The following is a 25259-nucleotide window of genomic DNA, read 5'->3' as shown; positions in this document are numbered from 1 at the left end:
TGAGCTGTGGTGAAAAGAGCTGTGCTGTGTATCCTTACATGTTTTGCCATAATTACTGCAGTTTTTTCCCTTTCTGAAATACAGCTTTAGAGAGCGTGGGATCTACGAGAACTAACAGAACACATGAAAAAAGCAAGTGACATTGTGCAATAAGTATAGAAGCAACAGCTCATTTTTTTCCTGCATAAGTTTCCTCCTAGCTATGCTGTTTTTGGCATTTTAGAAAAATAAAACAATTGATCTGATCTGAAAACTGCATGAAAAGCAAGAACGCTTTCATCAAAGTGAAAATGAAAAAATAAGCCCTTGACTTTCCTATACTTAAGTTTGTCAGATCCAAAGGAAATGAGGCAAACATGTACTTGGATTGGAACTTGATTATAGAAATGACTTGGAACTTAGCCTGGAAATGGTGTTAAGCCACCCTGGCCCCATCATTTATTTTACCGTAGTGCTTTCTCTCCCTTTACATCTTATGCCCTGATGATAAGGGGAAAGGTGTTTGGTCTTTCTTTTTCCTTTCTGTTCTTCAGGTAGTAAATCTCAAATGCTTATTTTAATCAGGAAAAAATAGTTTTATCGCAATGTTCATACCATTCTTTTCAAATATGAGACCTGCATTGTCTTTAACTTAATGATATCAATTCCAGATGTAAAAGTACATAAATATACCCATATTTTTGCCAGAAATAAGATGTTGAATACAAAGTACCTCAAGAGATAGTGATTGAGTTTGGGCCCAGAGGGTAATTAATCAAATGCTTAATGTGCTCTGTGAATACCTCTTTTGAAAATGATCCAGAGGCCACAGAGTCAGTGAAGCTCCAATGTCTTTTAAAGCAGTTCTAATTCTTTGCCATAACTGTTGAAAAAGAAGCTACTGAGAGACCAGGGTCAATAGTATTGCAGGTTCTAGGGTGTGGATAAACGGGAAAAGCTGCTTATTTATTTATTTATTTATTTTTATTTTCCTAATAAGCTCTGGGGAGTATAATGTAAGACTAACAGGTGGCAGTAAAAGACAAGCAAAAAGAGACATTTTTATGCAGTGTGTAGGTAAGCTGTGGGACTCCTTTGCCATGGGAAGCTGTGGATGCCAGATGTTTACAGAAGTGCCAAAAGCAATTAAAGAAACCCTTGTAATGAGTCCAGGGCTGTTCAGCACACAGACATAATGCCAGACTTAGAATATCCCTGATCCATACATTGCTGGAGGCAGTATTCTGGGGAAATACTGCTCTGTATTTGCCCTTTTCACTGGGTGCCCATCATTGGTCACAGCCTGCGATAGGTTACCAGATAAAGTGGACCTTTGGTATGACCCACCAGAGCCACTTGTAAGTTCTTAAGTAGCTGTATGAGCATCACAAATATTGAAGCTGTTTTCCTATATATGTGACACATACTTGATTTTGGCAAATGAAAAATGTGAGCTCTGATTGATGCTCTACCCACATATTTGAGCTATAAGTAGTGTCCCTATCTGTTATTTTACAGTATCTCGAAAGTACTGAGCATGTACTGCAGGATTTTTTTCTTTCTTTTTTTTTTTTTTTCCCCCTCAGGAAAGTAGTATCTTCAACACGTCTGTCCGTTTTCATGAAACATGATAGGCATTTATTATCTCTGAGCTTACTCCCATTGTGTGGGAATGTAAATGTAGCTAGAATTGGGTAGAAGGGGCTGAAATTTTTAGAGTACAAACATGGAGATACAGCTAGCCTTAATCATGTAAACCATGTTTAGTTTAGAAAGCAGGCTGAAAACAAGCTGTCCAACTGTTTCTCTATTCCAATCATAATAAAGCACAGGACAAGATTTAGTTTTTTTAGCAGTATATGTTCTATACACTTTCACAGTGTTATAAAACAAACAATTAGACAAGGTCCACACCCTACAAATCTCACCACCTAATTAGGCTGGTTTCAGAACAAACAATTAGAAGCCTGACAGCGGGAGCAGGAAGGGTCAGAAGAGTTCTATGTGAAAAAAAATAACTTGTATGTAGCTGAAAAGACAAATGATGCAAAATTTCCTTCTGGCTGCATATTGTAGGGAAAATTATCTTTTGGTAAGAACTAGGCAGCTGGGATTTTCCTTATTCTTATGGCTTCTTTTTTATGAGGAGATACACTCCTGAATCCTGTGTCCTATATTCTCGGGTTCATCAGCCTTTCACTGGAAGTTTCTTGTGAAATCTTGGGTTCAGTCAGTCGTGCAAAGTAGGCCATCTTTTCCTTCATGTGTATCAAACCCACCAAGCTTTTACATGCAATGGTGAGGTGGCACATCATCATCCAGTCAGAAAGGAAATGTACAGCTGCCACTAAGAGTGCAGGTCCACAGCAAGGAGTAGGGGGCACTTTTCTCAAGCACGTTAATGCAAAGCTAACATGTAAGAGGAGAGCTATAGAGCCCACATTACCTTTCAGAAATAGTAGAGTAGATTTCAAAGATGCATTACAATGTGTGCTCTGTAGCTTGACATCTTAAGGATGGTTTGACATCACTAGAATTTTTACTAGTGGCCAAAAGCAATGAAGAATTGCCCCACAAATACTTAGACATTTATCTGAACTCAAGTTTTAATAGCAGGTTTCCTTCTAAGAAGGAAAAAAAATGATATTAATACTTCAGCTAAGTCTGTATTAGACTAATACCAATTTGTCATTTTACCTTTAGTTGATGATTTATTTATGAGGATGATTTAATTTCAAGACCTATACTATTTTCTGAGCTGTTACCATTTTAAATACTTCCATACCTCATGCTGTTAAGTCTTTGAACATACACACTATATACTTCTCTTACATCTAGCTTTCTCACATTATAGCAGAAAGCAAACATTTTTAATTTATCAAAGAATGTCTCTCATTTCTTGCCTGCATTTTGTTTCCTTTATAAATAATTTTTATGTACAGTTTTAAAAATATAAACAAATCCTCTGTGACATTCTTTCTGATCATTTACGTTCCCAGTCTCTCAGATCAAAAGTTTGCTGAGTTTCTTTGTGAGCATGAAAACTCCTAATCCACATACTCAAGAAACTTGCATTAGAATTCTTTTCTTTCCATTGTTTCTGATCTGTCTCAATAAATCTGAAAGGTAAGTGATAAATAATATAGTTCTGTTTAGACATCCGTTGAATTTAATGGACACTGTGGAGTTTAAAAGTAGTTGAACCAGGCTGAAAAACATGTTGGAAGATTTTTTTTTTCACCCAAGTAGTGAAGCTTTCAAAGCTTCTATGAAAATAATATTTGTAGAAATATACATATTTTTTTTTCTGCCATGCAATTTCAGACTTATTTCACTTATTTTTGCATTAAAAAATGAACCTTCTTTAAAATTCAAATGTTTATCATGATATCATGAATATTGCTCATGCCACATGAAATTAATTTTGGAGCTAAATACTATATAGTAATTGTAGTGATAATAACTGATAACAAAATAAATGGGGAATTGACAAACTGACTTAATATTCTGCTTGCGGGTCAGTCACATTTCCAAGCTTAGAAGCAGAGCAAAACTTAATGCAATGAGAGGGAATGCCTGCAAAAGGTGTCTCCATTAATTGTAAGCTAGTGAATAAATAAGATATTATGGAAGGTGTGGGAAGAATGAGAATGCATGTTCGTTCTCTCCCTCCTACATTTTGTGCCTTCAGAATGAATTGATGGGTACTTCACAGTATAGGGAGCATTGTGAAAAAATGGTATTTGTTATTGCTGTCATGTCCTCATTATCTCTGCCATTTTCTCAAAGCCAATTCACCAATTCCCTTCATTTCCTTCTGCTTGTAACCTTGCTGCCCCTGGCCTGACATACCGCAACATTACTGTTCCTGCATCCATCACTATTTTAGAATATCCCCTGGAAGTTTTTTCACCCAGTGAGCTCTAAAATTTGCCACTTCCTCAAGTGAATAGTTCTCATTTTTATCTTCATTTCACAAATTTAGGGTCAAATTTATGGGACTCAAATTTCATGCTCTGCTATCAAAGACTGCGCTCACCAACTTTGCTGAGTGTGTAGTCCTGGAGGAGAAGAGAGTGGAGAGCACTTTACTGCCTCTTTGTTAAAAGAAGTCTCTAAGTAAACATGCGTGTTGTAGTATGGTTGCATCTTTGTGCCTTTATGGGATCTGATGCATTCACCCAGTGATTCAACACATGGATATATAGCAGTACATTGGGGATTCATGCACGACAATGTGAAAAAAAAAAATAAAAGAAAAAAAAAAGGGGCTTGGAACTTATTTGTAGATTGAATCTTTTTCCTTTAATATAACAGCCATCACGACTGTACAGGTTAAAACATGAACCTAATTGCTGTTTGGGGCAGAGCAGAAGCTACAACAAAAGACTTTCTGAAATGAGCAGTACAGAGAATTCTGCATTGTGTTTCTAGACTGCAGATATGAATTATGTGTCTCGTCATTTAAACTCCTTCTAAGTATCTTCCAGAGGCCAATTTATACAAAGTCTGAGAAAGGTATTTCCAGAGAGTGCTTTATCCTTTATGTGAGGTTTTATGATTTTTCTGTCTTCCTCTGTTGATGGTAGAGGGATCTTTGCTTGGAGAGCTGTACTGTTGGATTGTATGAATTCTGTTTGAAAAGTACAGCTGTATATTACAGATGAGGCTGAGTCCCTTTAGCCTTTCAAGTGCAGTGATTCTTATTAATGGATACACAGAGGGATATGTTTTCAAAGATATTTAGATGCTTAGTGGTATCTAATAGGATTTTCAAGATCACAAAAGCAGACCAGACATCTAACTTCAATTGATTTAGCTCAGGTAGGTGACTATTTCTGTTTGCCTGTATGTGTTGTTTCATAATCATCCTTAACATTTTTCATAATCTTGCCTGCTAAATTTGATTTCATATCCAAGGACTGTGTTCCATTTGAACCTATTGCATTAAGCAACAACCAGGTAAAGTATGTTAAATCTCAGTCTTTAGAATCATAGAATCATTAAGGTTGGAAGAGACCTCCAAGATCATCTGGTCCAACCATCCCCCTACCACCAATGTCACCCACTAGACCTTGTCCCTAAGCACCAGGCCCAGCCTTTCCTTGAACACCCCCAGGGACGGTGACTCCACCACCTCCCTGGGCAACCTGTTCCAAGGCCTGACTGCTCTTTCTGAGAAGAAATTGCTCCTAATTTCTAACCTACACCTCCCCTGGCACAACTTGAGGCCATTGCCTCGTGTCCTATCACTAGTTACCTGTGAGAAGAGGCCGGCCTCCAGCTCTCCACAGCTTCCTGTCAGGTAGTTGTAGAGAGCAATAAGGTCTCCCCTGAGCCTCCTCCAGACTAAACAACCCCAGTTTCCTCAGCTGCTCCTCATAGGACTTGTGTTCTTAGATTATAGGCAAAAGAGTTTTCATTTAACTCTTGTACAGGGTCAGTAGTTTTGCAGTGTTGTCAGTGGGGACGTCATGTGGAGCCGTCAGTTCACAAGAGAACTGTTGGTACTTCTGTACTTCAGCTAACGTAGTGTTTTATTTTTTATTTTTTCCAATGTTATGACAGAAAATAGATACACAATAAAGTGTTTTGCTCTTTCAGTCATGAGAATGATTTTCCATATAATGAAGCATAGTGCTTTAAATATGTTGGACAGCAAAATACTACATTTTGATGTCCCAGTGGTATGAAGCAATATCATTAATTCTTTGTTGCTATTCCCATGACAATAAGACTCCATTCAGGAAAGCTTTCTGAATGAAATTTCTACTGGTGCTAATGGGATGACCACATAGATAGGAGATATTCAGTCTCACTCCTAATTTACCTTCAATAGTTTCTTTAACTAGATCAGCATTTTATTTAAAATAATGACTACCTGATTTATTCCTCTGTCCCAGTTTTCACTTTGCTCTCATTCTGCCAGCCTCGAGTGACAAGAATTTTTTTCCTAACTTTCTTTGGACAATAGATTTTATTTTTTAAAATGTTATTTTTAAATGGGTAAGTTTTTTTAAAGAGCTGTCTGTGAAGAAAGCACATATACTTGATATGATTTGAAAAAAATTCTGTCAAATCCTAGACAGGCGTACGTACATGCTGAGAGTTACTACACATTTTAAACCTCAGTTCCTACATGCCTACAGTGTCCTTTTGTCTACATTATTGTTTTCCACTTGCAAGAAGTAAGTGGAACAACATCAATTAATTAGTGGCAATGCACATGAAAAATGAGAGGGAATTGCTTTATGCAGAAATTCAGTGTGACTGCAGCGTGCTATTCCTTAGCATAGCCCTGGGCTGCTATCTCCCTTTATTCTGCTGCTGTAACTGGAGGTCAGCTGGTTTCATATGCTTACACAGTGGGCTTCTCATATCACCAATTCTCACTAAGAACTGCAGTCAGTGGAACTGCCTGGCAATATTGATGATGTTCACAAGGTCGAGATGCAGGGTATAATGGCTAAACCCAGGCAGCTAACAGCCTGGGACTACTAAAGGAGCAGATAGATACTATAAAAAAAAAAAAAAAACAAACAAAAAACTAAAAACTATGTCTAGATGAAGAAAAATCTATGCAGATATGATGATATTGTAATTGCACACGCGGTGTGCTGCTAGGAAATTATCTGCTCTGGTAGGATCACCCAGGAATTGTATACATTGAGCACACACTATTAAAGCCTGTCTCTGATTCTATTAGCACATGACAGAAAGACCCAAATCAGTTCTAAAGGCATTTGAAAGCAGCTGCTGCCACAACAAAGATAATATTGGTACAGCTTTTCAATTGTGTAAAGAATAGGCGGCATTATTTTAAAGTTCCATCCTTCATTTGTGCCATATAGACAAAATGCTGACTTGAGTCATTTTTAAAGCTAATTATATAACAGGGATTTCACAAAATAGCTCTGAACTACTTAAAATGGATATTAAAAAATTCAAAATCCTGATATGACAGCTGCAGTAATAATACCTATTGTTAAATTTTGTTAGACTTTCTTCTGTCATATATGCTCAAAAATGTCTGTCTTATTTTTCAAATATCTTCTTCCTTTTGTGACTTAGGAACAATATTTATTTATTGCATGCTCTTAACATTCAGTAGCTATGCAATAAAACCACATGCCCTTGAGTACATATTTTGTATGCATAGTTTAATAGAATGATTTCCTAGTGTGTGAGTTAAGCAGCATTTATTTTCCTTTATCTTACCTGAACTATGATGGACCACAGGCTTTCTGAATGCAACTGTGTCAAATTAAACCTGACCTTTTCTAATGGGGATTCCAATCAGTTGGAAACTGTAGAAAATAAGCTGTACTGATGCTTTTTCTGTAGACTTGAAGTTTCATGCCCTTCAGCAGATCTCTAAGGATATTTTCCATCACTGTGTACTGGTGTGCCTGAAGAGGACTTGGGGACATTTCAAGTTCTCAGACGGTTGCACTTTTTGTGAATGTCAGACACTGGTGTGAAGTCTTTCTTCAATTGAATTTGCTTCTCCATACATTAAGATCTACGTGTAATCTTTCACTAAAGTGTGTAGGATTACTCAAGTATCCATTAAAATTCACACTGTGTTAAAAATAATTAGCTTTCCTTACAAGGGTTATTGTTGAGGACAGCATTCACCAAAGTTCCCATATACGGTTCGTTTAATTACATATGAACAAACAAATAGTTACTGTCTCCAATTGGAAAGTCAGTCTTTATGCAGAGATAACACAGTTCATGTCTATAGTGAAACACTTGAATTCAAGATCATTTGTGAACATTAACTTCATTATTCTACTGTTATAGAAAACTACTTCTTTCAAATGTAATGGTGAGATTCTGATATCATGTACGTTGACAATGCTAAGAAAAAGGCTATATCTACATATTGAAAGCTGCTGAAATAAGAAGGCTGTACAACATTTAGGTTGTAAATTCAGAGAAATTTCTTCTCAGAAAGAGTAGTGAGGCATTGGAACGGGTTACCCAGGGAGGTGGTGGAGTCACCGTCCCTGGGGGTGTTTAAGGAAAGGTTGGATGTGGTGCTTAGGGACATGGTTTAGTGGGTAATATTAGTGGTAAGGGGGTTGGTTGGACCAGATGATCTTGGAGGTCTATTCCAAACTTAATGATTCTATGATTCTATGATTTAGTGTGCTATATCCTTTCCCAATCAAAAACCTCTACAAAAGGTATTGGTCTTCAGAAATAGTAAGTAAAGGTTGTGACTGTTGTATAGCTGAACTGTACTCTATGTACTCACTAAAATGTACTTGATGTAAATAGATTGATACCTGAAAATTGTTAACTAGATGCTTGAATGACAGGTTGATTTTCTGCAAATTAAGTATTTGGCTGAGTATCAGTACAGGAGCATAATATCTTGGTTATACAACCCAACCTAATCACTTCAGAGATGCATCCAAATAAGATGATATTGTCTTAGTCTGAAGATCACCGTCAGTTAGCAATTGTTCTTGAATACAATGATTCTGACTTTTGTTTTAATTGATAAAATGAATTGTCAATCACTAAGGTAGCTTTGGTAGGTGCAATTTGAATCAGGATGAAAATGAATTTGACATTTTCCTACTTGTGTGTTTGCATGTAGCTCTTAATAACTATCCACCATTAATTTTGTAGCTTGAATTTGACAACAGCTTTGTTCTGTTCCCACTGGACCCCTTGAGAGACTTGGCTCAGTGCAAGCAGGAGCAAGCTCATACTCTTTTGATCCACAAATAATAGTGCTGTAGCTACTGCAGGCAGATTGAGATGAGAAAAGCAAAGTAGAAAATCCAGTTAATTGATCCTTTGCAAACACCTTCAGTGAAATCATGCTCTCTGTTGAAGGCAAGAGTAGCTTAACCATTAACTTCAGAGAAGTAAACAGTCTATCCATTGTCCACAATGTCAGTTCATGTGGAAGGTAAAGTGAACAAGCTTGTCGTAGGTTGCTTCTGAGAATAAAAATACTTTTTTTTTTCCTTATAGTGGTGTCTAAAAAGATCAAACAAGAATTTGGCCTACAAATTTTTGTACATTTAGAAAGTAAGGAGCAAAGGAACTTTGAAGGAGCTGTATGAACAAATTTTGTGTTCTAAGTAAGATCTATAACAGGACGTATTACACAAGTTATAGAAAGCTTAAATCACTCAAAAGATGTCCATTGGAGCAAGCAATGAACATAGATCTACTGGTTTTCAGTAAAGAGTTTTAACTGCAAGACAAGTTTTTCCCTCTTTTGTATATGTTCCTTTGATTTCCAGCTGTAATGAAGCATTTGTAACATATTTTAATAACACCAGAACAGTTGATTCAGTCAGAATTTGTGCTAAAAACGTGGGTATATAAAACTGCAAATAGTAGTTCAAAAAGAATACACAGGGACACAAAGGCATTCTTTCTATCATCTCGGTACAGAGCTCAGCTCAAAGAAATCATGTTTCCCTATCAGTTCAAATTACACTAGTTGCATGGAAGAAGAGTAGGATATGACCTCAGTTTGAAATAAGATTTGAAGATCATGTAGTAAAAATTTACCTAGCCTCCCACATTAGACTGAGGCAATGAAGGTAGTATGGAATTTTCCTTTTGTGTCAGCTTATTCTTGTTACTCATATTTATGATATTACCACTTTCACTTTGTTGTGCACATTGATGTTGCATCAGTAAACTAGAAAATATGGTAAATAATTTACTTCCTTGCCACACATTATCTGACTTACTTCTGTGGAGAGCTGTGCTTAAAAATGATGGCACAAATTTTAAAATACAGAAAAGACTGAATTTAAACTGATTGAAGAAGATTGCTCTTTTCAATGGAAGTGTACATTTTGTCCAAGAGAGGGCAAATGCAGCTCCTGCAAGTGAAACTCTTATAGTGTCTCCAGAAATTGTAAAATCACTGTGTATTTCTGTGGTATGTTCTGAGAAACTTTAGGGCTTATTCATTCTAATGGATTATTTACTTTTATTTATTATGTTTCAGAGTAATGCTCAGTGATTACTTTCATAGAAACCAATTCAGAAATGCCATTTTTGAAGAGACAGTGACATTTCTGTCCTCATAAATTTACGGAATGGAGATAAACACTCAGTTTCCAGGAAAATATTATCTTTATTATTTTATAATGTACTGTAATTAAAAAACTAAAATACTTACAACTCCATATTCCTCAATGAATGACTGAACTGTGATTTTTTTTTTCTTTTTTAACTGACAAAACCTTATCGACAAGTCTGGGTTGTAATTCTGCAAACTTTTCTCTGCTTGAGTAATCCTATGAAGCTCAATTGGGCTACACAAATGCATAAAGTTAATCACATAATTGAAAACATAGTTTTAAGTATAATTGAGCATTTAATGCACAAAGAATACTCATTGTCAGATAAAATTAGAAAGTTAAAACCTTTGTTTCAAATCTGCAATGGATTTTTCAGAAAGGCACACTTAGAATATTTCTACTGTTATCATTATTCTTTTCACAAGATGTACATGTCATTGTCCCCAAGACAGAAAATGTACCCAAATCCACAAATATATATAAGGATGTAGAAGTGCTTTTTCCTAGTCATGCTTTAATCAACATAAGGATTCTTTAAGATTTGGGAAATGGAGTCCATTCTGCCGAACAGAATATGGCATTGCCAAAGCAGATAACTGACTATACTTTCTGACAATGTCCTTTTCATCTATTTCAGGTAGGAATATTATCATAACTGTAATGATCTGGGGCTATAAATGATGCAAGATACATGGACAGGTATAGTTTCTTTTTAAAAAAGTCATTGGAAAATTGGAAAAATAAAAGGCTTTAGTACAAGAGCCTTTCATCAGTTTTTGTGTTTTAAACCTGAAGAAGAGTTAATATGTCTGCAAAGCTGTTTGGAAATGTTGGAAGACCAACCTTTTCACTCACACTGTTTTAACTTGGATCTGTGGAGATCATCTTCAAGAATCAGAATCAGGTTCATCTCTTATCTCTTCAGACCTTGATTTCTGTGTTTACATCCATTACTAGCATGGATGCTAACAACGTGGCAGTTTTTCTGCATATTAGAAAGAGAACTGAAAGACACTGCCAATTGATTTTACATTGTAAGTGATTAGTTTGGGTAAACATCTTTCAGTCAGGACTGCCTTGAGCTATCTGGCAAATGTGTAAGTGAAAAGCTCTGTATCCCAATAGGATTCCTTTGGTTCTAATGCCCTTGCTTTTAATCTGTTTCTGAAATGGTTTTCGCTAGTTCTGATGTAATCCCATTTCTTTTATTTGAAAAAAAAAAACCAACTACTACTAAATACTTAATAAACAAATGTGACTCATTTTCTTGGGAAGGAAGTGTTGAGTGAGCCTTAGATTTTATTGTCCTTTCCATGAAATTTTAATAAATAAATGAGCAAATGAGACTAGTGGGATGGAGTCATAACTTGCAAATCTCTGTCAGATTCATGCTTGAATAATAATTAATGATTGTTTTTCGATTCATTCACAAAGAAAACTCCTAATTTACAGCAAGGAGAGAACAATGTGTACATACCAGTGACCTAATGGAGGCAAGTAAATGCTAATTGTTTGACTGTGTTGTCCCCAGAAATTAATGCTTTAAAACATTATTCTGTTAATCCAACTAAATAAAAAGACAAATGGAGTTTGGCAAAACTAACACATTCAGTGATAAACTGGTGAGCAAGGTCTATCCAGGTTCTCTTGGGGTCATAGTAAATTCCAGAGTTAACTTCCCTCTGTTTTAGCTGTAGTTCAAAAGGAAAAGAATTTATTAAAATACAGAAGACCAAAACTCTCATTAAAATGGAAATATTTCATACAGAAAAAAGTCTGTTTGAACAATCAGTTCTGTTCGTAGTTCAGTTGTCCATGTACTCTAATCCTTTATGCTCATATATTTTTATTGGCGTTGATTAAACCTGTGGTATAGGTCATTCTGTGTGCCAAATATATGTTACAGAAAAAATAATTAAGTGGCAGAAGGGTATTCAAAGTCAGGTACATCATTCTGAATCAGTAGCTATTCTAAATATTCTCATTTCAATTTTAAAGAATGATGCTTAAAGTGACAGACAACAGGTTAAGGACATATATTCTTTTCAGTTTTGCTGGCAAGTTCTTCATAGGTGAAAAATAATTGGGAAGAACGTTGTTTTTTTTAATGTGAAGGGTAATGACATCAATACCCACCAAGACATTCAATACCTTACAAATTATTGACTCTAGATCATAAACTGCATTACACTTGCAGATATATTAAGTTCTCTAATGAAACCACCACTTTAATATCAGAAAATGTACAGTCAAGTAAGATGACTGAAATGTCTGCTAGCTTTTTTCTTTAAACTGTGATTTCAGTTTTAATTTTTTAAGACTTATTATATGGAAGATTAAAGCACATTTTTCAGTGTATCATTTAAATCAGTCATGAATAAGCTGATACCAGTGGGCAATGTGTTTGAATATTTCATCACAAAGTGATGGAGCGTCTTATCTTAGCTTGTTAGAGTGCTTTTACTCACAGGTCCAGTCTGCTCTTTTCTTTGACATGACCTGAATAAAGAATGACCAAAAAGTTCAGCAAGGACAGAATCCATAAAGTGTATCAATAAGAGAAAATATATTTCAAATTCTGATGATATTATTGCCTTAATTAAATCAGCACTATGAAAATCATTTCCAAGTTATTCAAACTTTCATAATAATGTTTGGCTTGTGCAAATATAATGTACTAAAAAGAAGGAAATATTTAATCTGATAAACAGAAACTAAAGGTTATTAAAATGGATTTTATTGTCGTTGTTTTGGTAAATTGTGGATCTGGTTATTTGTCTCAAAATAAATTTGTTTTGGACTCCAATTTACATTTCTCTCTATGACAAAAGAAGCCCACCTAACCTCTTGTCAAATTAGTGAAAGAGAACTCAGTGTTAACATAGCTAAGTATTTGGTAATAGGTGATGAGAAAATATACCACAGAATCTTATGTTGCTGATGTTTCTAGAATGACTTTCCTTTCTTCATGATCCTCTTGAGATCAGAAAGTTTGGGAAGCCTTAGAAAGATTCAGAACTGTAAACTTTTTTTCTCTGGGTACTGTAAATCAGGTATAACCATTTTATGTAGAAGACATTTGGATCAGTACAACAGTGTTACTGCCTGAATTATTACTATGCTGAATTGTTTAGATAGTGTTCTTTCAGAAAGCTTTGACAGGCTGTAATTATCAGTCTCCACTTGACATGCTTTTCCCACTGGCATGCTATTCTTTCCAAGGGACACCGTTTCCCACACCTTGATATTCTTTCTGTGAGGCTCCAAAGTCCAAGTCAGCTTAATGTGACAATGGATTTTTGCAGATCAGTGAAAACGATGTGGGGTTGAGATTTTTCTTTCAACTTTCAGATTTGCAGAACGGCAAAAAATCGTTCAAAGTGCTCTGTGGTTTGCCAAGAATGAGGAGCGTTTCTCTTTGGGTGTAGAAAGAGCAACTGGGAATCCAAGAGAGGATCCCCAAGCTGTAGCTGGGAGTGTCTGCATTGTCTGCAGACGTTACTATTAAATCCAAATGTCATTTTTTTTTTTTTCCTTTGTCCTAAATATCTCAACAGTAGCTGTTACTTGTAAGTTTTGTAAGAAGATTAACAGATGCTAAATCTAACAGAAACTCAGTGCAATTGTTCTGCTGGGACTTTGTGACCTGTTTTTCAGCTTTCAGTAGAGATGGCATCCAGAGGAACTTCTCTGTTGTTCTGCAGAGATGTCACTCTGCTGACTCAGGTTTAAGAGGTCATTAGGCTCGAGGTGAGCAAGGGGGAGATGCAGCCTAACACATCACCCTCAGCAACCATACAGAAACAGAGCAGATGCTGAAATGTTTGACTGCCTTATGTTGTCACAGTCTGTGATCAGCAGATTTTCTCTTGACTGGTGATGTTGTATTCATATATTGCCTAGAGGCCACAAAGCAAGCAAGAAGAAGTGAATATGTTTCTTGTCAGCCTGCAATTTGTCTGTATTGGCACTTCACCATAGATCTTTCATCAGATATATTCATTTTGGGAAAATCTATTTTGTTTTGTGATCCCTCACATAATAGTACACCACAATTTCAGGTTCATACTTCTGCTTGCACTATTATGAATAGCATAATATATTCATTCTGCATAGTAACGTAAGACAGCATTTGGTATATATTTGTGTGACACAAGTAATTCAATGAGCAGTGGAAATGAGGAGACCTGGCTCTTAGGGAGTTATGTCTTAAGAGTGAGCAACTCTGTGGAGCCTCTGTGTCTGAGGGAAGATGAGTTCATGCTACAACAGTGTCAACAAATAGGTACGAGGGGCTATATTTTTTAGGTAATCATAAGTGTTCATGAATGTCTTTTCATGAACGCTTCAATGTACAGTCTTTTCATAAGAGGGGAAATTAATGCAAACTCTGTCCTCTACCCTGCTACATATTTTTGCAGAAGTGGAAGTGAAGACTCTGACAGCTCACCTCCTTGGTCATGCTTATTCTAGCTGGCCAGTAATTAACGTTAAGTTAGAGGGGAAACAAAACAGGCTGAAAAACATCCACTGAACACCATTGCATAGGTATTATTAGGCATTTATGGAAAGTGTGATGGAAAGGGTTATGAGATAAACTAGATACAAGTCAGATATTGCAGTGGTGTAGATTGAGGATTGTTTAAATAATTCAGAAAATAGTTAAAATGAATCTTTTTCTGCAAACAGAACACTTCAGAATTCACCTGACTCTTCAAGAGGGCTTTAAAGTGATAATTAAGTGTTTGAGAGGAGCTATAATACTTGGGGGATTATCTTGCACACAGAGAGGGTCCTATTGACTCTATAGCAGTCAAACAGACATAATTTTGAAGATCACTGAAGTTCCCTGAGAAAGGTGATGGTTGCCAAAGTTCCTCAATATAACAGTAAAAAAAAATTGAGATCATTTGTAAGATTATTTAATTCTAATGGAAAGTAGACTGATGTAGAGGAGTGAGTGGCATCTTCTGACACGGGTGAAGTTTGCTCTTGCAAGGTAATGAATATAACTGTCCAAAATTAGTGGTGCCATTAACTGTTGGAGTTTCCATCTAGACCATATTTGCATGGCACAAATATGCACAGGGATACTACAAGTAGCCTTGAATGTACTATCAAGGATCCTGAAAGTAGTATAGCTGTGTTAGTGCAGCCTTCTGTCAAAGCTAACGAATGAGTGCTTCTCTGCAGGCAATGTAAGACTAAGGTGAGTGTGCTAATAAGCACAGAAATGTTGCATTTTGTGTCTCTGCTGGCTGAGAAGCTTTGCAAGGCCCTGCACTGAGTTCTAAAGGTCTGCATCGTAGAAGATGCATGCAGCATCCTCAGCAGTGAATGGCTCTCAGCGTGTGGTTATATACACTGGCCATAAGAGGTCTAATGTGACTATTTGTTGGCAACATATAAACATAAGGAAATCAGTGCATTTATAGTATTTACAACTAATACTGCAAGTTAATACCAAGAAATGAGTTTTAAGTTCAATAGTTTTGTGGGAAATCCAATATATCTTGTATTCTGTCCTTCTGTCCCATTTTAAGTACAACAATATGAAATGCCCCAGAATCCCACTCTGCTAAATTTTTTATCCTTGATTTCTGGGTATTTTGGTTGATCTGTTTGTATGTGTGTTTGTGTGCGTGTGTGCAGTTGTACAGAAAAAACAGGAATGCCCCAAATTTACACAAGATGCAAATATGGATGAATGTCTGATTTTCATGATGTAAACTGGTAAAATATGTGAGGAGAAAGGAGAGGTTGGTAAATGAAATTGAACCTGACTTTTTGATTGAAAAATGCTGTATTTCCCTCATTTCCCTGCTGTTCCTTTCTCAGGCAGCAGCTCAGATTTGACAGCCACAATTATGAAATCGGCATACCAAAGGCAATCTTTTTGTTTCAAAGAGGTAAATTCCATTTAGTCTTAGAGCTACATGATTCCACTTCTGTCCACAAAGAAAAGTTGCATTTCCCCAAGGAAACTCATTGGAAAAGAAACAATGAAAAAGTCTGAAATATTTTCCAATCATAGTAATTTATCATGGCTTTCATATCTTTTAACAGTGTTTCTAAAAAGTGCATGCAGATTATTTTTGGCTATACTGGGTTGTAGCATAGTATGAAGGCTTTAAGACTAAATGCATAGCCAATGAGAATTTGTTCATTGCATCTGGATTTATTTTTCTCAAAGTGAATGGACACAGAGAGTTTCCAAAACACTAAGCTCCATCAAATAATGTAAAGTATAAAAAAATGTAGATCAGAATTTATGTGAGCTACAGTTTTGTTGTAGAATGGGTCTGACACGGTCTGTGGATAACAACACATAGTTGGATTCTGCATACATGGTAATAGAAATAAAAATAAAAATGTTTAGTCATCTTCCTGGGCCTAATTAGAGGATGAATACGTGAGAAAGAAGAAAAAAGTAGTCTGGAATGCAATTATATGGAAAATTTAATCTTATGTCTGACTACAAAGCTTTGTATGTTTGTATGCAATTGGTGGGATTAAAGTTGAAAGAGAAATATTCCTGTATTCTTTATCCCTGATTCATCCTTGTTAATCTTTTTGTTTTTTCTCAGCAGTTTTCTGATAAAATGGTTCTTCAAAATGGGCTTGGATTTAACTCTCCATATCTACCTCTTGCCTCCTGTATTTTGGAAGGTTTGAAAACCACTGCCAGGTATGAATTTCTCTTTGATGTGTTTGATGTCTCACTCTTCTCTGTTCATATTGCCAATTCATTTGCAGGAATTTTGTCTGGTACTTTTCATTAGTGTGAATGTGAATTCTTATGAGCAAATATAAGTATTTATCAGCACAAGCTAGCAAGGTGAAATGGTAAAAATTTCTGAGTCTGTCACAAACAGAAGGGACTTTAGCTTTAGATTGGTTTATCATTAGTTAATGTAAAACAGATGCTGCTAGTCATAGGCTATGCCAGGTAGCCTTCTTGCATTGTACAGAGCAAGACTGATAGTCACAGCCCTGGCAGTCAGGTAATACTATGTGATGTCTTCCAGTGCCATGGAGTATTTTATTAATTAAGTCTGTCTGTATACTGTTATTGGGCGATGATGTAATAGCTGTCATTGCTTTTCCTTGGCCTACTGTGTGGTACCTTGTTGTTGCATAATGTCATCTAAATATGTGTTGTGCATAATATCCCCTAATATCACCTGATTTCATTAGACCATTGTCCTCAGAAATCAAAGAAGTAGCTCTGATGCAAGCAGAATTTGTTTCAGTGACAGTGGTCATGTCTTGCCAGAAGGATGGGGGGGCTTGGTGGTTTTCTCATGCCTCCAGAACTGGAATGTTTCACGGCAGAATTTAGGAGACCAGCAGCCAATTCTTTTTCTTTTCCTGTCTTGTTGCTTTCTTTTTTTTTTTTTTTCAATCTGTAAAACATTTTTAGCTATTAGCAAAATAGGTGGTGTAGGAAAGTCAGAAGCCTGCTGAATAAAAAATTAAATGAGAACTTGGAATGAAAAATCAGAAAAAGGAAGGCAATGAAAAGGAGAAAAACCTGAACCAGAGAGTTTTAACAAGCTCCCACAACAATAGGGTTTAGGTCAGTGTAGTCTCTAAACATCAGTCTGAAAGTAAATCTTACATCAGTTTAAATTTGTTTTTTAATTGTCTATAGTTATGCAGATGCTGTTTATCATTCAGTGGCAGTACTGGAAAAAAAAGTCATTAAAAATAAATACTTTCACTTTTATGTTAAGGTTGGATTCTGATACTATCTAAGCAAGGGCGTGCTGGGACTAAATCTATTGAAATAAATGTCATGAGGTATATCGAAACAGATGCAGTTACATCAGAATAAGACTTGCCATTCTTAATGCTCTTCTCTGTGCCTGCAAGATGGCTTAAACATTGCTGTTGGATTAATGGTGTAAAGATCATATAAATTATATTAGAATATTAAACAATCACCAAGTGGCAAATAGATTATTCCAGAGGGTATTATGTGTGGTGGCAATTGGAACCACTGTATTCCTCAAGCAAAGAAAAATGATTAGGTTGTGCCTGTTCTAAGGCATGGGGGTCCCCCATAAGTCAGTATGATTGCAGAGGAGATGACTTCAGCTGTGAGGCAGTTAATAATTTTGCATTTGGATTAACTAAAAATATCTTCCTTGCTATGTAGAACGTTCACAAAAGCATCATCATAAACAAACAAACAAAAAATGTTTTCTGCTAATTTAAGCTAAAAAGAGTAAACAAAAGAAGTCAGGGGGATTCAGTGCCGCGCTCTCAGCCTGGTGGTAACAGTTTATGGCCTTCCTATAACATGCATGACTGAGTAGAGTGGGTTTTGTGTTGAGTTGCTACCGTATTGTATTCATTCTGATGAGAGAGAAAATTTAATAGCACTTAAACTTTGACTTGCACTGGACCCTGGAACAGATCCATCTTTATTATGTATACATTGCCTGTGCTTGCAAACCGAGAGAAATACAGCAGACTAAAAGCACAACAACAAAGAGCTTGATGAAAATGTATTCTCACTGCAAAATAATATCAGTGCTGTTATTATGTACTGTATTACCAGTCCTACCCTTCTTTTCCTTTTATTCTTAATCTTTCTTCTCCTTTCTGCTAAAATGTGAAATTTTCCATTTCCAAAGTTCTTGGTTTCCGAGTTGGAGCTCTACATCACTATTACAGTTGCTTTAAAATATTTAGAAATTGACTTGTTTTGTATTTCTATAAATTGGAAAGAAGACAGAACCAAAAATCTTTCTCCTAAAGCCTCATGAATCTGATCTATGTGCCTGACTCACTTTTGAAATGGGATAAAAGCCTAAATCTTGTAAGCTCGCATCATACAAGCCCCTGGATTTCATGTGGGAGCCTAAATACTTTAACGCATGTAGGCTCTGAACACTTCAGAAAATATTAGCAGAATGTGGCAAAAAGATTAACATTCAAGGAATCTGATTCTTTAATCCATCTTACAGATTAATGGGAACAACAGACTACTTGCTTTAGTAAGAATATTTATTTGACTAAAACTGGGCAGGCTGGGGAAAGCTGTGTTATAGATGGAGGTGCAATTTACATGTGGAATCCATTATGGTGACATAATACTTATTTACTGGTGGAGGTCATCACATGCTTCTGAAAAACAAAGCAGTATAAATAAAATCTTTTGAGCTTAATGGATAATGTAATGTCTAATGTACTGACTCTCGTCACATGGCAATACTATAAATCATTACACTTCAATTTAATTTAGTAAGGACACAGGAGAAATCCATTTACTAGCAATTAAGCTGTGTTAGGATGTTGGTTGTACTTTCTTGATTATTTCCTTCGGATTTACCACAATGACCTGAGTTACAGAAACACTATTTTAAGTTAAGAGGAAAAAATGACCTGGGTTCAAGCTGAGAACAAATGTTCTGACAACTCAAGTTTAACTCATCTGTCAGTATCTCAGAGTTGTTTGCATGAAACAAGGATTTTTTTTTCTGTTATGTTGGTTCTTAATCTTGAATATATACATGTATACTGGGAGTAGGAGGACGAAGCAAGAAGAGTAAAAAAAAACTAAATGAGGGAAAGCAAAGTAGTAGTAAAATGTAATCTAAAGTTTAACTTTGGGTAATGGAAACAGGCAGCTTGCTGAATGAAAATTTTGTACCAAGAAACAGTGCTGTCTACGTGGAAATCAAAATGCTGTTGACAATAGTGGCTTCATATTTTAAGTCTGACAGGAGAGGTACAGTAAACAATTACTGCTATTTGGATTAGATAAGAAATAGCAAATTTGCTTGAAGGAAATTGTCACAAGGTCTGGTGCAGTTATAAGCTGTTATGTAGTAAATCAAATAGAAAAAGATGACAGGTGGTTTGCTTTGGTTGAGAAACATAAGAAATATCTGACCTTTGCACTGCACATATGAGTAGATTACAAAATGCAATTTAATTCAGAATGGTAACTAGGGGAGGGCACACAACCAGCCTTCCTTGCAGGAAAAGACATCTGTCTTATCCATCACTCATTGGGAACTAACAGTGTTTTGTCACATTGCACAAGGTCAGTACATCCTCATTTTCCAAAAGTAGGGAAACTTCCTGAGGCTTTATGTTGGCTTCAGACTTAATCATGTATCCTACCAGCATTACTTGCTGCCTCTGAGATGCTGCATAAACATTAACTAATTAGTCCTTGCCATAAATCTGTGAAATAGATCATTATTTTCAACATTGCCAACACCGTCATTTTTGCAGAGGGTAAAACTGAAAAATAGAGACTTTTGAAGGCATTTAAGCATTGTTTCACTCAGCATTGTGACATGGAAGACTTTGAAAGTATGTACATTTAGAGCTTCTGCAGACACTAGTATCAGCTTTAAATTACATAGTAGGGATACCAAAGCACCCAGGTGTGTGGCACCAAGACCAGTGGGCTCTGCAGGATGCCTGCCAATTCAGCTCCTTCTGGCTGTATGTCAGGATGAGGCATGGAAAACATTTTCCCCTGTGCACACCTTTATTTGGAGCACCCAGCATAGCAGTCCATGGTGAAGCTGCTGTCGCCAGATTAACATGTTTTCGTGACCAGCCCAGCTGGATTGTGCAATGGGATATGCAGACATGGGGTAAAAGATGATATTTTTGCCCTTTCTGCTTACCAGTACATCTTGAATTATTTCCTGTGCACTGGTTCGGTTTAAACAGGAGAGGTAAATCATCCATTTCTCTCCTAGAAGAGTTCTGCCAGTGATGAGGGTAATCTGAGACTGAGGAGAACATCAAGACTATTTCCTACTCCCTGATGGCTACTGGCATCGTCAGGCAGGCTTTTATATAAAAGAAGCCATCACTTGTGTCAGAGACAGTGCTTTGTAACAGGCAGTCACAGCCAACATAAAAGGTACATTAATATCTTGGAAGGAATGACCAGCTTTCAGAAATGAAGCCCATGAAGCTCCGTGGGACACCAAAGATTTGTCCAAGCCTCCCTAAAGCTACATCAACAGATCCCACTGAGTCTTGTCTGAGCACAATACACAGATTTTAAGCCTCAGCTTCTTGTTCCCTGCTACTAGAAAACTAGTGAGCAAGGCTAGTACTGTCTGACAAACTAAAAATGAAAAGACCCTTTGCAAAATTAAAATGTTAAATTTGTAATTGGTAATATAGGGACCAAAAATTATAGTTGAAGTTCTGTATTAACTCAGATATAAGATATAAACAGATGACTCTGTGTCCAATCAAAATGATTACACACCATCTGAATTTTAAATTGATTCCTATTAACCTGAGACGATTTTATGGGAATTTTTAATATAAAAGTATTCTCAGCAGAATTTGAATAATGATAATCAATAGTCACAAGTTTTGACAATTCTTACCCAGGAAAGTGCCTCAATGTATTAAACGGTCTATTCTATAAAACTTATTTGCTTAGTTTGATTGTGAAGAAGAGTAAATATTTTGGTTGTGCTGAGAGCTGTCGAACAGAAATGAAAGATGGAAAAGACATGTTAGGTCACCTTGAGGCCAAATTCACAGCTTCTGAAAGCTGGTATAATTCCATTGACGTCAATTCCTGTTCTTTTCACTTGGATCTGTGGATACGCAGCACCCCTGAAGTCCCTGACACCATGTATTCAATTTGTTCCATTTATTTCACCACAATTTTGAGTGCAGAGTCTTTTTGGCTGACTAATATGCTGATGTATTGGCTAATGTGAAAATATATGTTTTCTCGTTCCTGTACTACTGTACCTTTGCACCTCTAGCAAATTTAGTGGGTTTAGTCTTTTGCAACTAAATGCAAGTAGAATGATACCTGCACCTTTTATAGGTGTGAGTTAATCAGAAAGGCAGGCATCGAAACAGCAGAGCCTGCTAATGCATTTCCAGAGGTGTAAATTACCAACATGGCTTGAGTCTGGACGATTTTGATTAAGAGTGAGTTCAGTGAAAATGTGGCACAAAATGAAGACGCTTCGCACTGACTATCAATAAGTAATGATTTGTTAACAGTTTCGTCTCCTTTGGGATCCTTTACCACCAAACTATACTTCAAAGGAAATCCTAAAAAGTAAATTTAAGGATAAAGTACTGACAAATGTTTATATAAGTGTAAATTATAAATTAAATTTAATTTATAAATTATAAGTGGATATGTTCACTACTTTTTTGGCAACTGTTCAACTTTGTTCCTTTCTCCGAATTGTCACGTACTGGATTTAGGAAAATGTGCAAAAGCAGAACACCACGGGATAGAATTAAACATTCAAAAAGAGGTATTTTGGAAAATTGTAAATATATTTTAAAAAACTACCAACTCTAAGTTACTGCTGCAGCATGATAGCACAATAGTAGCTTAGACAATGAGATGGAGAAATCGTTTACACATGTATCTGCTTCGAGTTCCAAGGAAAAATGTGGTTACTATGGCAACTGCCACATTACACTCATGCAGTCTCCGGAATAGATTAAATTGCTAAAAAACTGCAAGTTTTCATTTGACTCTTTGTTCAGAACTGCAGCTAAATGTGCTGAAGTTACTTAATCAAAGGCACGTCAGGTTGCATATTCTAATGTATTGCTGACTGAAATCTCAGCTTGCTTGTAACTTTGGCTTAGTTTTTCCGTAACATCTATTAATTCAAAATAGCTTTGTCATATTGATTTACTGTTTGTGTGGAATCTGTTTGGCCATATGCACATGTTAAAGTAGACACTGACAAGTATGAAATGTACTATAGGAAATTTCCAGCCTTATATTCATATAAACCGTAGATACAGCCAAGGGGGTAAGAAAATCAAGACTTCTTTTCCTTTCCATAGGAAACTTGTTCAGAGACCATCCTAAAATTTCATAAAAAGCTATTAATCGTTATATTACTATGAAAGCAGAAAGATCATGTGTTTTCTTTCCTATAGAAATTCCAGTGTAAGGGCTTGACACAGCTGATCAGCAGGTAAAGTCATCTAACATTCATCCTTTATTTGAACACAAACAATTTCATCCTTTATGTTTTAAGTGTTAAAATGCAGTGATTCTGAGGGGGGATGATTTCTTCATTCCTGATGTGTTTAAATACTTCAAAAATGAAGCTACCTAACATGCAGGCAAATTTGCTGCAGATATTTTTTGGATGGCAGTCATGCAGAACAAAATACAAGATAAACATGGGATGCAGCTGTAGAAAACAAAACTTCGCTTTGAACAGCTGAGGTGCCAGATGATTTCATGCTGTGATAAGAAAACTATAGATAATTTTAAATTGCAGATCTTTTGGAAATCCCCAAATTGTGGCTTCAGACAGACAAAATAGATATTCTAGTAGACATACCTAGAAGAATGTAAACCTGAAATCCTGGGATTATGTGCATTTATATGTTGCATTAGGTGGTTTTGTTGCTGTAATTCTTGACCTTTCCCTCTGTTCTATGGAGTTAATTTTTATGTATGTGCTTGCTGTTGATTCGTCTCACTGCTTAATGAACAATTTTTGTTATCTTCTCTTTTCTGGGCTTGCCCTGCTGGGACAGGGTAGAACAGTGTGCAAAGCCCGTCTGTGCAAAGCACTCTGCACAGTCAGGGTTCCTGGTTGCTTTGATGATGCTTTTTTTTTTTTTTTCCTAATGGGACATGAAAAACACTGCCTACTTTTGACATTTTCTTATTTCTCCCTCTGGGTTACATTTCCCAAACTGTTGAGTGGGCAGTCCCTCCAGAAAGCATCTGGGTGGAGTCCTTGTAAAGGTCTGATTGCTTTGCTTCACTTCCAAAGTGCTATGAGCTTAACAGAACTGGGCTCCTGCTCCCCTTGCCTTTCTGAATTTAACACTTTCTTTACAGTTCTGTTTCCATCCTTGTGTTTTCCCTGGTAAATCCTTACCATTCAGAAGTTCTGTCTTTATTGGATCTTCTTTAGCCATGCTTATTTCTGATTTGTTTTCATTTATCTATCTGATGATTATTTGATGACATGATTGTGTCTCCTTTCTGTTTATTACTTAAAGTTTTAAACTAAATTAGTGCTTTCTTCCACCCCTTCAAGGTATTTTTTTTTCTTCTTTCCTGAGAGGACACAGTCTGGTGCTGAAACATTAGTCAGCCTTTTGTTGTGGATGACATTTATTTCATTTGCTTTCTATCCCTAATATAATAATTCTTACAGCCTATTTGAATATGCCATTTGGTATTTTACATAGAAATGCTGCATCATTTTCTTTGTAACTTCCTTGTTTGTAGATTTAACAGCACCAGGTTATTTAGGATTGCAGTTATTGGCTCTATGTGTCTATGAAATACATTATCATAAATATTCATGATTTTTGTGTGTATTTGATATTAGTTTGCAATGTTAATCCTGCCTCAGGACCAGCTTCCATCATGATAAGTACAAGAAATGCGTTCTTCTTGCCTACTTTGCAAGCTTCATAAATTAAAACTTTTGAATTATACACAGTGTAATTTGCCTTTCCGTGTCCCCTATGGTATTTCTCTCAATACCTTATCATTGAGATTCCATAGGAGCTACTTATTTTCCCTGTAAGGTAACACTGGTTCTGTCTCCTTTGTCTTAAACTGTCACTTTGTTCTTTTGTTACCCACTTCATTGTGTCATCTCAGAAAAGAGGCTCCTGTGCTGCCACTTCCCTGGCAAAAGACATCCTTGAGCTGTGCTGGAGACTTAGGCTCTGATTGCTTGAAGGTGGGACACTGCTTTTGTTCATGGTGCTAGGGAGAATGAAGGAAGAGGACTACAGCCTCTAGACAGAAGGTAGCTGTCTTCAACTCTTTTCACTATAGATCCATCCAAAAGCAAAGCATGTGTAAAAATGCAGTTCACTGCTGGGAAGCAAACAAACACACAAAAGATACCAAAACCATTTCACTATCCCATGTTATGTTTCATTCTTCTTTTTTTTTTTTTTTCATTTCCTTTTAGTTTAAGCTGCTCACTCTTAGTCAATATTCAAATCTCTTTCTGTCTGTGGTGATCATTTTATATACTCTGTTAAAAATGTATAAATGAATAAAATGTGTACAGCCTGGTTTTCTGAAACTGGCTTTCCGAGTAGCTACAGGGATACAGTAGAGTTGTACAATTGTACAATTACTTGACAATTTCTGCTTAATTTTCTTGATTATAGGCATCAAACATGCTTTTAACTATATTTCCAGTAAATTCCCTTTTTCTCAGTTCTTATGCCCAGATAACT

General features: G+C 36.2%; 1 long non-coding RNA gene across 1 annotated transcript in view; it reads left to right on the top strand.

The window, feature by feature from the left end:
* Positions 1-17003: 17003 nt before the first annotated feature.
* Positions 17004-25259, top strand: part of LOC308193845 — a 28989-nt gene continuing 20733 nt past the window's right edge. Inside the window, exon 1 of the long non-coding RNA XR_013950003.1 lies at positions 17004-17050. This is a non-coding gene — a long non-coding RNA (uncharacterized lncRNA). The remainder of the gene's footprint in view (positions 17051-25259) is intronic.

The sequence above is a fragment of the Anser brachyrhynchus genome, assembly GCF_964034855.1.
Source record: "Anser brachyrhynchus genome assembly, chromosome: 4".
Classification (NCBI taxonomy): domain Eukaryota; kingdom Metazoa; phylum Chordata; class Aves; order Anseriformes; family Anatidae; genus Anser; species Anser brachyrhynchus.
The sequence above is the reverse complement of the archived record's forward strand: the minus strand, read 5'-3'. Positions and strand labels throughout refer to the sequence as shown.